This window comes from Dermochelys coriacea, chromosome 16 (assembly GCF_009764565.3).
Source record: "Dermochelys coriacea isolate rDerCor1 chromosome 16, rDerCor1.pri.v4, whole genome shotgun sequence".
NCBI classification, from domain to species: domain Eukaryota; kingdom Metazoa; phylum Chordata; order Testudines; family Dermochelyidae; genus Dermochelys; species Dermochelys coriacea.
Genome location: NC_050083.1, coordinates 1969309 through 1981819, shown reverse-complemented (window position 1 = coordinate 1981819; position 12511 = coordinate 1969309). Strand labels below are relative to the sequence as shown.

The window sequence follows — 12511 nt, the reverse complement described above, 5'->3', positions numbered from 1 at the left end:
TCCATCCTCTTTGGAACCCCCTTTCAGGTAGTTGAAAGCAGCTATCAAATCCCCCCTCATTCTTCTCTTCCGCAGACTAATCAATCCCAGTTCCCTCAGCCTCTCCTCAGAAGTCATGTGTTCCAGTCCCCTAATCATTTTTGTTGCCCTCCGCTGGACGTTTTCCAATTTTTCCACATCCTTCTTGTAGTGTGGGGCCCAAAACTGGACACAGTACTCCAGATAAGGCCCAACTAATGTTGAATAGAGGGGAAGATCACGTCCCTCGATCTGCTGGCAATGCCCCTACTTATACATCCCAAAATGCCATTGGCCTTCTTGGCAACAAGGGCACACTGTTGACTCATATCCAGTTTCTCGTCCACTGTAACCCCAGGTCCTTTTCTGCAGAACTGCTGTGTAGACATTCGTTCCCTAGTCTGTAGAGATGCATGGGATTCTTCCATCCTAAGTGCAGGACTCTGCACTTGTCCTTGTTGAACCTCCTCAGATTTCTTTTGGCCCAATCCTCTAATTTGCCTAGGGCCCTCTGTATCCTATCCCTACCCTCCAGCGTATCTACCTCTCCTCCCAGTTTAGTGTTATCTGCACTAAAGTGGTAGCAGATGACAGAGGAGGAGTAATGGTCTGAAGTTGCAGTGGGGGAGGTTTAGGCTGGATATTAGGAAAAACTTTTTTACTAGGAGGGTGCTGAAGCACTGGAATGTGTTACCTAGGGAGGTGGTGGAATCTCCTTCCTTTGAAGTTTTTAAGGTCAGGCTTGACAAAGCCCTGGCTGGGATGGTTTAGTTGGGGATTTGTCCTGCTTTGAGTAGGTGATTGGACTAGATGACCTCCTGAGGTCCCTTCCAACCCTGATATTCTATGATTGTCTGCAAATTTTGCCACCTCACTGTTTACCCCCTTTTCCAGATCATTTATGAATATGTTGTATAAGACTGGGCCCAGTACAGATCCCGGGGGGATCTCTCTCCATTCTGAAAACTGACTATTTATTCCTACCCTTTGTTTCCTATCTTCTAACCACTTACCAATCCATGAGAGAATCTTCCCTCTTATCCCATGACAGCTTACTTTGCATAAGAGCCTTTGGTGAGGGACCTTGTCAAAGGCTTTCTGAAAATCTAAGTACACTATATCCACTGGATCTCCTTTTTCCGCATGCTTGTTGACCCCCCTCAAAGAATTCTAGTAGACTGGTGAGGCATGATTTCCCTTTACCAAAAACATTTCAACTATTTCCCAAGAAATTATGTTCATCTGTGTATCTGGCACCACAGAGATACGATGAAGCTCCTGCCACCAGCCAGATAGCTTCTCCAGGGCAGGCCAAGGTGCGTGCTCACTTAGGGCGTGAGAAAGGTCGTGTCTCACCTACACATTCACTGGGGCTCCCTCAGTAGGGGCTGCTTTGATCCTGAGGAGCTGGTGGGGTAATGCATGGGACAGGGAACCTATGAGAGAGAGTTTGGGGAAGAGGAAGTGGCTCAAACCTCACACTGCTCCCTTTCCCCCATGGAGACGCCCCAGCCTCAGGTGGAGGAACCTCCCTACCATTCTCACTGCCCCTCCACCCCGTTCTGGCCAATGCTCTGCACCTCTCAGCCCGCCCACCAATAACAGGTACCAGCCCAGGCCCCAGGACTCCATGTCCTGCAGATCCCACCCTCCCCAGTACCCGGTCGCAGCCCAGGACCCAGGGCTCCGTGTCCCTCAGATCCCACCCTCCCCAGTACCTGGTACCAGCCCAGCACTCAGGGCTCCGTGTCCCGCAGATCCCGCCCTCCCCAGTACCTGGTACCAGCCCAGCATTCAGGGCTCCATGTCCCGCAGATCCCATCCTCCCCAGTACCTGTTACCAGCCCAGCACTCAGGGCTCTGTGTCCCGCAGATCCTGCCCTCCCCAGTACCCGGTCCCAGCCCAGGACCCAGGGCTCCGTGTCCCTCAGATCCCGCCCTCCCCAGTACCTGGTACCAGCCCAGGGCTCCGTGTCCCTCAGATCCTGCCCTCCCCAGTACCTGGTACCAGCCCAGCACTCAGGGCTCCATGTCCTGCAGATCCCATCCTCCCCAGTACCTGGTACCAGCCCAGGGCTCCGTGTCCCTCAGATCCCGCCCTCCCCAGTACCTGGTACCAGCCCAGCACTCAGGGCTCCATGTCCTGCAGATCCCATCCTCCCCAGTACCTGGTACCAGCCCAGGGCTCCGTGTCCCTCAGATCCCACCCTCCCCAGTACCTGGTACCAGCCCAGGACCCAGGGCTCCATGTCCCGCAGATCCCATGCTCCCCAGTACCCGGTCCCAGCCCAATGGGATGGAGGCACCAAGCAGCAGGGCAGTGAGGAACCTAGTTTTATTGAATACAATGATCCAGGTGCAAATCAACATGTGTCACTCCACGTTCCTGTTTTACCCGCCTACTCATAGGAAACAGGAGCCCTTGAGTAAGTGGACAGGAGCAGGGCCAGCCTGAGGGTAACAGCTGCCCCGGGTGGTGGAACGGGGTAGAGGATAAATACACTAAACCTTGTGAGGGGCTCAGATACAATGGTGAGGGGGGCCATGATAGACAGGCAGGTAAATAGGTGTGTATGGGGATGAATGGATAAAGTGCCCTTCCTCTGACCCAGCAGCGTACACCATCCAATGATGCTATGAGAGCAGTCTTGTCTCTGCTCAGCTTCGTGCAGTGATGGAGCAAGGCAGAAACCCATAGCAGATGTTCTATAAGAAGCAGATTACAGGGGCTCAGCATCGGCCTGTTGATGCTAGCAAGGCTCCACACAGGACAGAGGTCCTCTCACATGGATCAGTTGGCTGGAGTGAGGCCTACCTGGCTATATTTTAATCTGTGAGGCAGGGCAGTCTTATGACCTCCATTTTACTGACGGAGAACTGAGGCACAGAGAGACCAAGTGACTTGCCCAAGGTCACACAGGAAGTCAGTGGCAGAGCAGGGATCTGAATCCTAGGTTAGCTCCCTAAGCATGGGGCAAACCTTCCTCTCTGCAGATATGATTGCCAGAAGCATTCTCAATGACTGTTTATGATTTGTACTGCAGTAGTGCCAAGAACCCTGGCTCCACTGTGCGAGGTGCTGTACACACAGAATGAAAAGATGTGCCCTGCCCCAAGAGCTTACAGTCTCAGTCTGAGACCAGAGACAACACTTGGACACAGCACACAGATGGGGAGCATAACAAATCCGTGAGCCTGTTATGGTTAGCTGGATACACAGAGATCACATTGCACCAGCTGCCTAATCCGCAAGTATGCCTGAGACATCATGGCACAGGCAGGCTATAAGAAGAGATTGCATAATAACAAAGGTGCTTATTGGAAAATTTGATAAATGGGCAACTGAAGCCAGCATTGCTGGCGGAGATGGACATAAAAATCCACCTAGCCCTGCCCAATGGGAGACTGGCTCTTTAAAATCAGCCCAGCAATGCTACCAGGGCTGGGTTTCTGGCAGGTGCCAGTTCTGACTTTGCAACTGGCTCTTCTGAATGACAGCAAGATGTTTTAGAGCTGAGAGAGAGAAAAAAAGGCAGGGTTAGCTGCCAGGCAAAGAGAAGGTTGCAGGTAAAAACAAAATAAAGCAAAATAAAACATTCCGTCTATGGGGCGTTACATGAAAAGAAGCTCTTGAATGAAATAGTCACCTTGAGTAACACCCCAGCTACCCAGATCCAAGAGTCTAAAAGCTTTTTTCATAACAGATTTAAACTCTTCGGAGAGAGCCTGGGCAAGTTTGCAAGGGGGCATATTCCCAGGCTCACAGACTCACCTTCTCTGCTCCCTGAATATTACTGATCCAACTGCCTTGCAATAGGGACTTTGGGAATTCTGGTATAACTAGACTGAAATCCTGTCTGCAGCTTCTGTAGAGTGCATCACGGAAAGGGCCTGTTTTGACACAGATGGCACTTAAAATGCAGATCTAAATATGAGAGATAGGGCAGGTTTATGTTTAAGGGGCTATGGGCTTGATCCCACTTCCACTCTAATCAATGGAAAAACTCCCATTGATGTGAATGGTGCAGGATCAAGCCTTGAATGAGGACTCAGGAGAGCTGAGATCAACTTCCTGCTCTGCCACAGATGCCCTGTGTGACCTTGGCCAAGTCATTTGGGGGATATTGACATGGCAAAACCATGCTGGCAACAGTGAGTCTCAGAGCCCAAGTCTGCAGACTTGGCCTTGTGCTACTACACTAAAAATAGCCATGCAGACATTTGAGGGGTGAAACCAACCCACCTCCCACCAGCACTGAGCTTCAGAGCCTGAGCTCCAGCCCAAGCCCATGGCTATCTCTAGTACTGTAGCGCAAGACCCATGAGCCCGAGTCTGTAGACCCGCTGCTCTGGGTTTTTTTTTGCTGTGTAGATGTATCCAAAGGGTCTGTCTTCATTGCAGAATTAACTCAGGTTCTCACTCGGATGCTGCTCCTAACCTCCCTCCCATCCACACACAAACCCTTTCACTTGAGTTTCGTAGTGATCTAAACGCAGGCTAGCTGGTCTGGCCTTGGAATACAGGTTAGTGCTTGGGTGCGGTTTTCACTCAAACTAGCACACAGTGAGGATGAAGGCTAATCCACTCCAGTGCAGAGGGTCCCCGCCTGTGTCTACAAAGACAGCCAAGTTCTCCCACAATTAACTGGGAAAGAATCATAGAGCGACATAGCTCACTGCATCACGAAGACCCATAGGAGATCCCCCAGATGTCCTGAACAGGGAGCACAGTACCAATAAGGACAAAGTCATTCAGAGAGGGATTTGTGGTGTGGCCGCTCACACCTGGGCTAGGCCAACCCAATCACCTGAGTGAAGTTTGCATTGAAGGCATATCCTTAGCATCTCTGTGCCTGAGCTCCCCATCTTCATTTCTCCCACCCTTTGTCTATCTAGTCTACTCAGACTGTGAGCTCTGGGTGTGAGTACAGAGTCGCACAATGGAGCCTTCATCTTGGTCTGGACCTGAAGGTGCCCTGGTAATACAAATAATAGTAATGAGCAACAATATAGTGATGGGAATGTTTAGTTTTTCTTAGCTAGATTTCCTTAGCACAGGCTGCCTTACTTTGCCCTGGCAGAATTAGCCAATAAAATACTAATTTAGATATATGCCTTTTCCCTTAGCTGGACCTCAGCGCAAGTTGACAGAAAGAGTAGAACTGGGGGAAAGCTTGAAGCGCTAGGAGCTTTCTCCTGTGGAACACATATGCATGTAAATCCCACTTCATTTACAAAGTACAGTGAATGTCCCATGTGCTGATAACCCTCACACATGCAAATATCACTGGACCTATGCACAAAGTGCCATTATGCTGGCGCAGTTCAGGAGGCCAGGTCTGGCTGCATGCAGAGTCAAACTGAACTCAAATATTTGTACAAGCTCAGTGCAATCCTTCTGCAGCATGTTGAGCCATCCTTAGGCATGGACATGCCCTTCTAGGAAGCCTGGCTTGATAATAGTATCTCAGTGATCGCCGAAGATGTGAGAGCAGAGTCCATTCTTTCCCTGTAATATGGGAGTTTTGAAAGGAATTGGCATTATCTGTTCCCCCCTTCCCCACTCCCCATGGGTCTGCTGCTCTCTGATTATTGCCATGGGGACAGTGGGTCACCGCTGCTGGATGAACTCCTCAAACCTTCGTTTGATTTGAGATACAAATCCTGAAAACATGGTGTTTGTAGACCCATAAAAACCTCCCTGGGGGAAAGATAAGAGCTGAAGGCAAATGACCTTAACGATGCTCAGAGGGATTTATGGGATCATCTTAAAAGCATTTATTGGGGATTCTTTTTTAATGAGGAAATAATTAGTAGTTTTATCTCTGCTTTTAGCAGCTTTCTCAGTTTTACTACCTTAAGCAAAAGGGTTGTGTGGGCTTCTTAATACAACAGTGACTTAGCCCTACCAGACAATCCCTTTCCTGCAAGGGAAAGTGTATTTTAAAAAGCCCTTTACAGGGTAGAATACACAACAGAACCCTTGAGCAGATGGCATTGGTTAGGGCTATAACACTGAGCTACTAACTAGCTAGTGCAAGTGTGTGCATCAACTGCACTAAACTATTCTTCTACTACCTATGGAGGGTGAGGAGCCTCAATGGGCCAATCTGTATTCCACCCTGGTCCCGCGGCCCACTGGGGATATTACTTGGTGTCTCCTTCACAGAGCCGTGAGCACCTGGCATGGTTCACCTCCCTTCCTGACACTTGCTCCTTTTCAGTGTGGGGGAGACCCTGGCGCACATTTACATTGAGTGCACCAGGCTGCAGCCCCTTTTCCGGCTCCTCCAGAACCTTTTCCTTAGGTTCTGGTTGCACTTTTCCCCACACCTCCTGATCTACACTCACCCCATCTGTGGCTCCATGAAGTCACAAGACCTCCTCATGAACCCTCTCCTGGCGCTGGCCAAGGTGGTCGTCCACCATGTCAGGAGGAGGATGCTGGATGGCGAGATGCTCTGTGACTGGGGGGCCTATTTCTGTTCCTCCCTCAGGTCACATATCTGGACACAGTTCTTCTGGGCCGCGTCCACTGGCTCCCTGGATGCCTTTGAGGAGCAGTGAGCGCTGTCCAGGGTTCTCTACTTGGTGTCCCCCTCTGACTCCCAGATTTTGATCCTATGACCTCATGCCTATCCCTGTTTTTCATTAGTTGTCCCCTGACCTCATCTGAGCCCTGGACTCAGTGGCTCCTCCCCTTAGGCTGGAGGAGGGGTCTTTAGATGTGGGTGGGCTTGCACCTACCCATTCACCAGGAACTCAACAGGTGCAATTAAACTTTTCTCCTCCCAGGGTAAAATGTGACATCACCCACCAGCCGATTTTGCACACAGCTGGTGCAGTTAAGTAGGTGGATCAGGGTTCAATGGAGACCCAAAAAGAAATCATCCTTGCTGGTTTGCCATAAGGAATGTTGCTCCTAGGAGATGACAGGTCTGTACGCTGTGCATGGCATTTGCCCATTCCTACTCACAGCACTGGTGTGCAATGGGGTATGTTCTGCAGGGCCTGTGTTGGGGTGCAGTCCCATCACTCTCTGTTTTAGCATGCAGCACATCACAGCCTGACACAGGAATCTGACCAGTTGTGGCAGCTCCAACACACCATGACACTCATTCACTGAATCATTTCCCAGTGTCAATGACCTTCACACTGAGTGCTAGGGGACTGCTAATGGGCTGCTTCACCAAACCATCCCTTCCCAGAGCTACTATGGCTCTGTAAAAGGAAGTGGATGTTGTTTCCCTACCAGGCATTTGCTGAACTATTACTGATGCTAGTGAAATTGACAATTTGGGTTCTGGTTGGTCTAGGTCTTAATCCTGCCTCAGTGTAGTGGGTTGGACTAGATGATCTCTTCAGGTCCCTTCCAGACTTACATATCTCTGATTCTATGATTTATATTCATAGATACTAAGGTCAGAAGGGACCATTCTGATCATCTAGTTTGACCTCCTGCACAGTGCAGGCCACAGAATCTCACCCACCCACTCCTATGAAAAACCTCACCCATGACTGAGCTATTGAAGTCCTTAAATCATGGTTTAAAGACTTCAAGGAGCAGAGAAGCCTCCCTCAAGTCAACCATGCCCCATGCTACAGAGGAAGGCGAAAAACCTCCAGGGCCTCTCCAATCTGCCCTGGAGGAAAATTCCTTCCCGACTCCAAATATGGCAATCAGCTAAACCCTCAGCATATGGGCAAGATTCACCAGCCAGATACTACAGAAAATTTTTTCCTGGGTAACTCAGATCCCATCCATCTAATATCCCATCTCAGGGGATTTGGCCTATTTACCCTGAATATTTAAAGATCAATTACTTACCAAAATCCCATTATCCCATCATACCATCTCCTCCATAAACTTATCGAGTAGAATCTTAAAGCCAGATAGATCTTTTGCCCCCACTGCTTCCCTTGGAAGGCTATTCCAAAACTTCACTCCTCTGATGGTTAAAAACCTTCGTCTGATTTCAAGTCTAAACTTCCTGGTGGCCAGTTTATACCCATTTGTTCTTGTGTCCACATTGGTGCTGAGCTGAAATAATTCCTCTCCCTCCCTGGTATTTATCCCTCTGATATATTTATAGAGAGCAATCCTATCTCCCCTCAACCTTCTTTTAGTTAGGCTAAACAAGCCAAGCTCCTTAAGTCTCCTTTCATAAGACAAGTTTTCCATTCCTCGGATCATCCTAGTAGCCCTTCTCTGTACCTGCTCCAGCTTGAATTCATCCTTTTTAAACATGGGAGACCAGAACTGCACACAGTATTCTAGGTGAGGTCTCACCAGTGCCTTGTATAACGGTACTAAAACCTCCTTATTCCTACTGGAAATGCCTCTCCTGATGCATCCCAAAACCGCATTAGCTTTTTTCACAGCCATATCACATTGGCACCTCATAGTCATCCTATGATCAACCAATACTCCAAGGTCCTTCTCCTCTTCCGTTACTTCTAATTGATGCGTCCCCAATTTATAACTAAAATTCTTGTTATTAATCCCTAAATGCATGACCTTGCACTTCTCACTATTAAATTTCATCCTATTACTATTACTCCAGTTTACAAGGTCATCCAGATCCTCCTGTATAATATCCCGATCCTTCTCCGAATTGGCAATACCTCCCAGCTTTGTATCATCTGCAAACTTTATTACCACACTCCCACTTTTTGTGCCTAGGTCAGTAATAAAAAGATTAAATAAGATTGGTCCCAAAACCGATCCCTGAGGAACTCCATTGGTAACCTCCCTCCAACCTGACAGTTCGCCTTTCAGTAGGACCCGTTGCAGTCTCCCCTTTAACCAATTCCTTATCCACCTTTTGATGTTCATATTGATCCCCATTTTCTCCAATTTAACTAATAATTCCCCATGTGGCATGGTATCAAATGCCTTACTGAAATCTAGGTAAATTAGATCCACTGCATTTCCTTTATCTAAAAAATTTAGATAAATTTAGATAATTTAAATGTATGGTTCCACCAGCAGTTATTCCAGGCCCATGTCATTAAAACATGGATGGTATTCTAGAATACTGCTGGATACTGGAAAAATTCCCCATCCTTCTATGGGGCCAGATTGTGATCTGTCCTTCTGTAGGTGTGCAGAGAAGGAAGTAGAGGAGAGGAGGGAAATGCAAAAAAATTCTCTCCCCTTGCCACAGCCAATACAAGGCCAGGGCATAGTAGCAGTCTCTATGAGCAAGGACAGTTCGGTCTTTGCTTGCTCTGAGGGGCAACTCATCCAACAAAGTGCAGGGAGAGGCCCAGAATACTGGAGAAAGTGCCAGGCGGGGCTATGAGAATTCTTTTCTTCTCACACCTGAACAACATCATTAGTTCAAAGCCTCTGCAGGCCAAACTCTGCCATCAGTGACACCTGTACAACCCCATGGATTTCGCTAATTAACTGGAATTTAGCAAACAATCCAGTTGATGCATGAGAAGGAACAGCTCCCTCTTCCAAAGCTGTGTTAGCTCTGCAGGGCTCCTAGGAGGGAAATGCAGTTCAAAACACTGTCACTAGAATCAGCAAAGCTGATTCTGGATATGTATATGTAGCCGCCTCCTGGAGAAGGGGTGATTTTTCAGAGAACGGCACTTTCAGTTCCCTGAGGTCTCTGGCCTCTCCCTTAGCAACGTCAGTTCTTGTGAAGGAAACTTCCCTCCCAACTTGTCTGTTTGCCAAAAGGTCTCTTTTCTTCGCCAGTTTCCAGTGTCCCCATGCCAGACCCAGCAGGTCACCAGTCAGGCTGAGCTGGCCTTACTCACATCTATCACAGTAACCTTTCCATACTCTGGAGCTCCAGAGCTTCCAGCCTTTAACTCTGCATTGATTTTTATGCTGAAAAAATAACTGTCTCTAGTGCATGTTAGTGCTGGAAAACAGTGCCTGACTGTCAGCTCTGGGTAGGGAGTTGACTTCATTTCTGTACAGATCAGATATACCCTGAGTGTTGGCACAGGAAGCTTCTCCCTTGCTGCCCCACTAAATGACCTGGAACTCTGGAGCTTTCTGACTTAGGCCCATAGTGCCAGGTGGGACTGAGCTGGGTTGAGACTTTGTTCTCATGCCCAAAGACGGATCAGACCCTTGGGAGCTCTTTTACTGTAATGAAAAAAAGAGAAATCCCCAGGATCCTGCTCCTTGAATAATTATATAATATTTGCTTTATAGATGCTCTTAGAGACACCCCTCTGGGATCAGAAGTGGGACCACTAAACACTGAGGATGGAGTGGAGGTTAAGGATAATCTAGGCATGGCCCAATATCTAAACAAATACTTTGCCTCAGTCTTTAATGAGGCTAATGAGGATCTTAGGGATAATGGTAGCATGACAAATGGGAATGAGGATATGGAGGTAGATATTACCATATCTGAGGTAGAAGCGAAACTCAAACAGCTTAATGGGACTAAATCGGGGGGGCCCAGATAATCTTCATCCAAGAATATTAAAGGAACTGGCACATGAAATTGCAAGCCCATTAGCAAGAATTTTTAATGAATCTGTAAACTCAGGGGTTGTACCATATGACTGGAGAATTGCTAACACAGTTCCTATTTTTAAGAAAGGAAAAAAAAGTGATCCGGGTAACTACAGGCCTGTTAGTTTGACATCTGTAGTATACAAGGTCTTGGAAAAAATTTTGAAGGAGAAAGTAGTTAAGATCATTGAGGTCAATGGTAAATGGGACAAAATACAACATGGTTTTACAAAAGGTAGATCGTGCCAAACCAACCTGATCTCCTTCTTTGAGAAAGTAACAGATTTTTTACACAAAAGAAATGCAGTGGATCTAATTTATCTTGATTTCAGTAAAGTGTTTGATACGTTGCCACATGGTGAATTATTAGTTAAATTGGAAAAGATGGGGATTAATTTGAAAATTGAAAGGTGGATAAGGAACTGATTAAAGAGGAGACTACAGCAGGTCATACTGAAAGGTGAACTGTCAGGCTGGAGGGAGGTTACCAGTGGCATTCGTCAGGGATTGGTTTTGGGACCAATCTTATTTAATCTTTTTTATTATTGACCTCAGCACAAAAAGTGAGAGTGTGCTAATAAAGTTTGCAGATGATACAAAGTTGGGAGGTATTGCCAATTTAGAGAAGGACCGGGACATCATACAGGAGGATCTGGATGACCTTATAAACTGGAGTAATAGTAATAGGATGAAATTTAATAGTAAGAAGTGTAAGGTCATGCATTTAGGGATTAACAACAAGAATTTTAGTTATAAGATGGGGACGCATCAATTAGAAGTAATGGAGGGGGAGGTCCCTTCTGACCTTAATATCTATGAATCAGCACCTCATACTGCTAGACACTGTGTATCTAGTCACTGCCCCAAGGAGCTTGCGAATTTAGCATATGTTGAGTGACAAACATTAAGAGCTCACCTCATTCTTACATTGGAAAGTCTCTTGGGAAGGTGCCAACTTTTTGTTAAGTGTATGTACAACACATAGCAGAGTGAGGCCCTAAAACTGAGCAATGATTAGGTTTTGGCTGATTGCTGCAAAATTCATAGCAGTTAGAGAGAGAAAAGACCTATGAGCCCATCATACCCATCCCCTGGCAGGAGAACATAGTCAATTCAAAAGGACTACACTGGACCTTTGATAAAAGACCAAAGAGAAGAGAGAAGTCCCTAGGCCAGGGGTCAGCAGCCTTTCAGAAGTGGTGTGCCCAGTCTTCATTTATTCACTCTAATTTAAGGTTTTGCGTGCCAGTAGTACATTTAAATGTTTTTAGAAGGTCTCTCTATATAAGTCTATATTATATAACTAAACTATTGTTGTATGTAAAGTAAATAAGGTTTTTAAAATGTTTAAGAAGCTTCATATAAAATTAAATTAAAATGCAGATCTTATCAGTTTAGTGTGATCCTTGCTCTTGCTTTTCCTTGCTGAGTTTTCCAATGTCTGGCATGTATTTGGATACTTTAAGCTGCACGCAGGCTTCTGAGTGATCAGAACCGGCTCCAAGAGGGACAGAGGACAGATTTCATGTGTGAAAATAACTGTTCACACAGGTATGTGGATCCAAATGCTGAAAGCATTGCAAATGCAATTTTCTTCAAACAGTTAAATTTCACTGGCAGGGATGTCCAGGAGGTCAGAATAGAGGCCCCCTGATCTCTCTCAGTAGCTTCAAATGCACTCCACAGATCTCCAAACTTTGGTGCCCACAATTCTGAGCTTTTTAATTGAATGAGCTGCATTTCGAAATCTTCAACACCCATCCATTGAAATAGAGACAAATCCAAGCCCTGGTCTACACTACGAGTTTAGGTTGAATTTAGCAGCATTAGATCGATTTAACCCTGCACCCGTCCACATGACGAAGCCATTTTTTTCGACTTAAGGGCTCTTAAAATTGAGCCCTGAGTCATGACATTTGAACGCATGGGTTTGGCAATGCTGGTTTTGCATTAGGATAATCTAGAGGTGTCATTACTGTTACTGTTGCATGAAAAGTCAGAGAG

General features: G+C 46.8%; 1 protein-coding gene across 9 annotated transcripts in view; it reads right to left on the bottom strand.

The window, feature by feature from the left end:
- Positions 1 to 12511, bottom strand: part of EXD3 (exonuclease 3'-5' domain containing 3) — a 585677-nt gene that overhangs the window by 148017 nt on the left and 425149 nt on the right. The window lies entirely within an intron of this gene.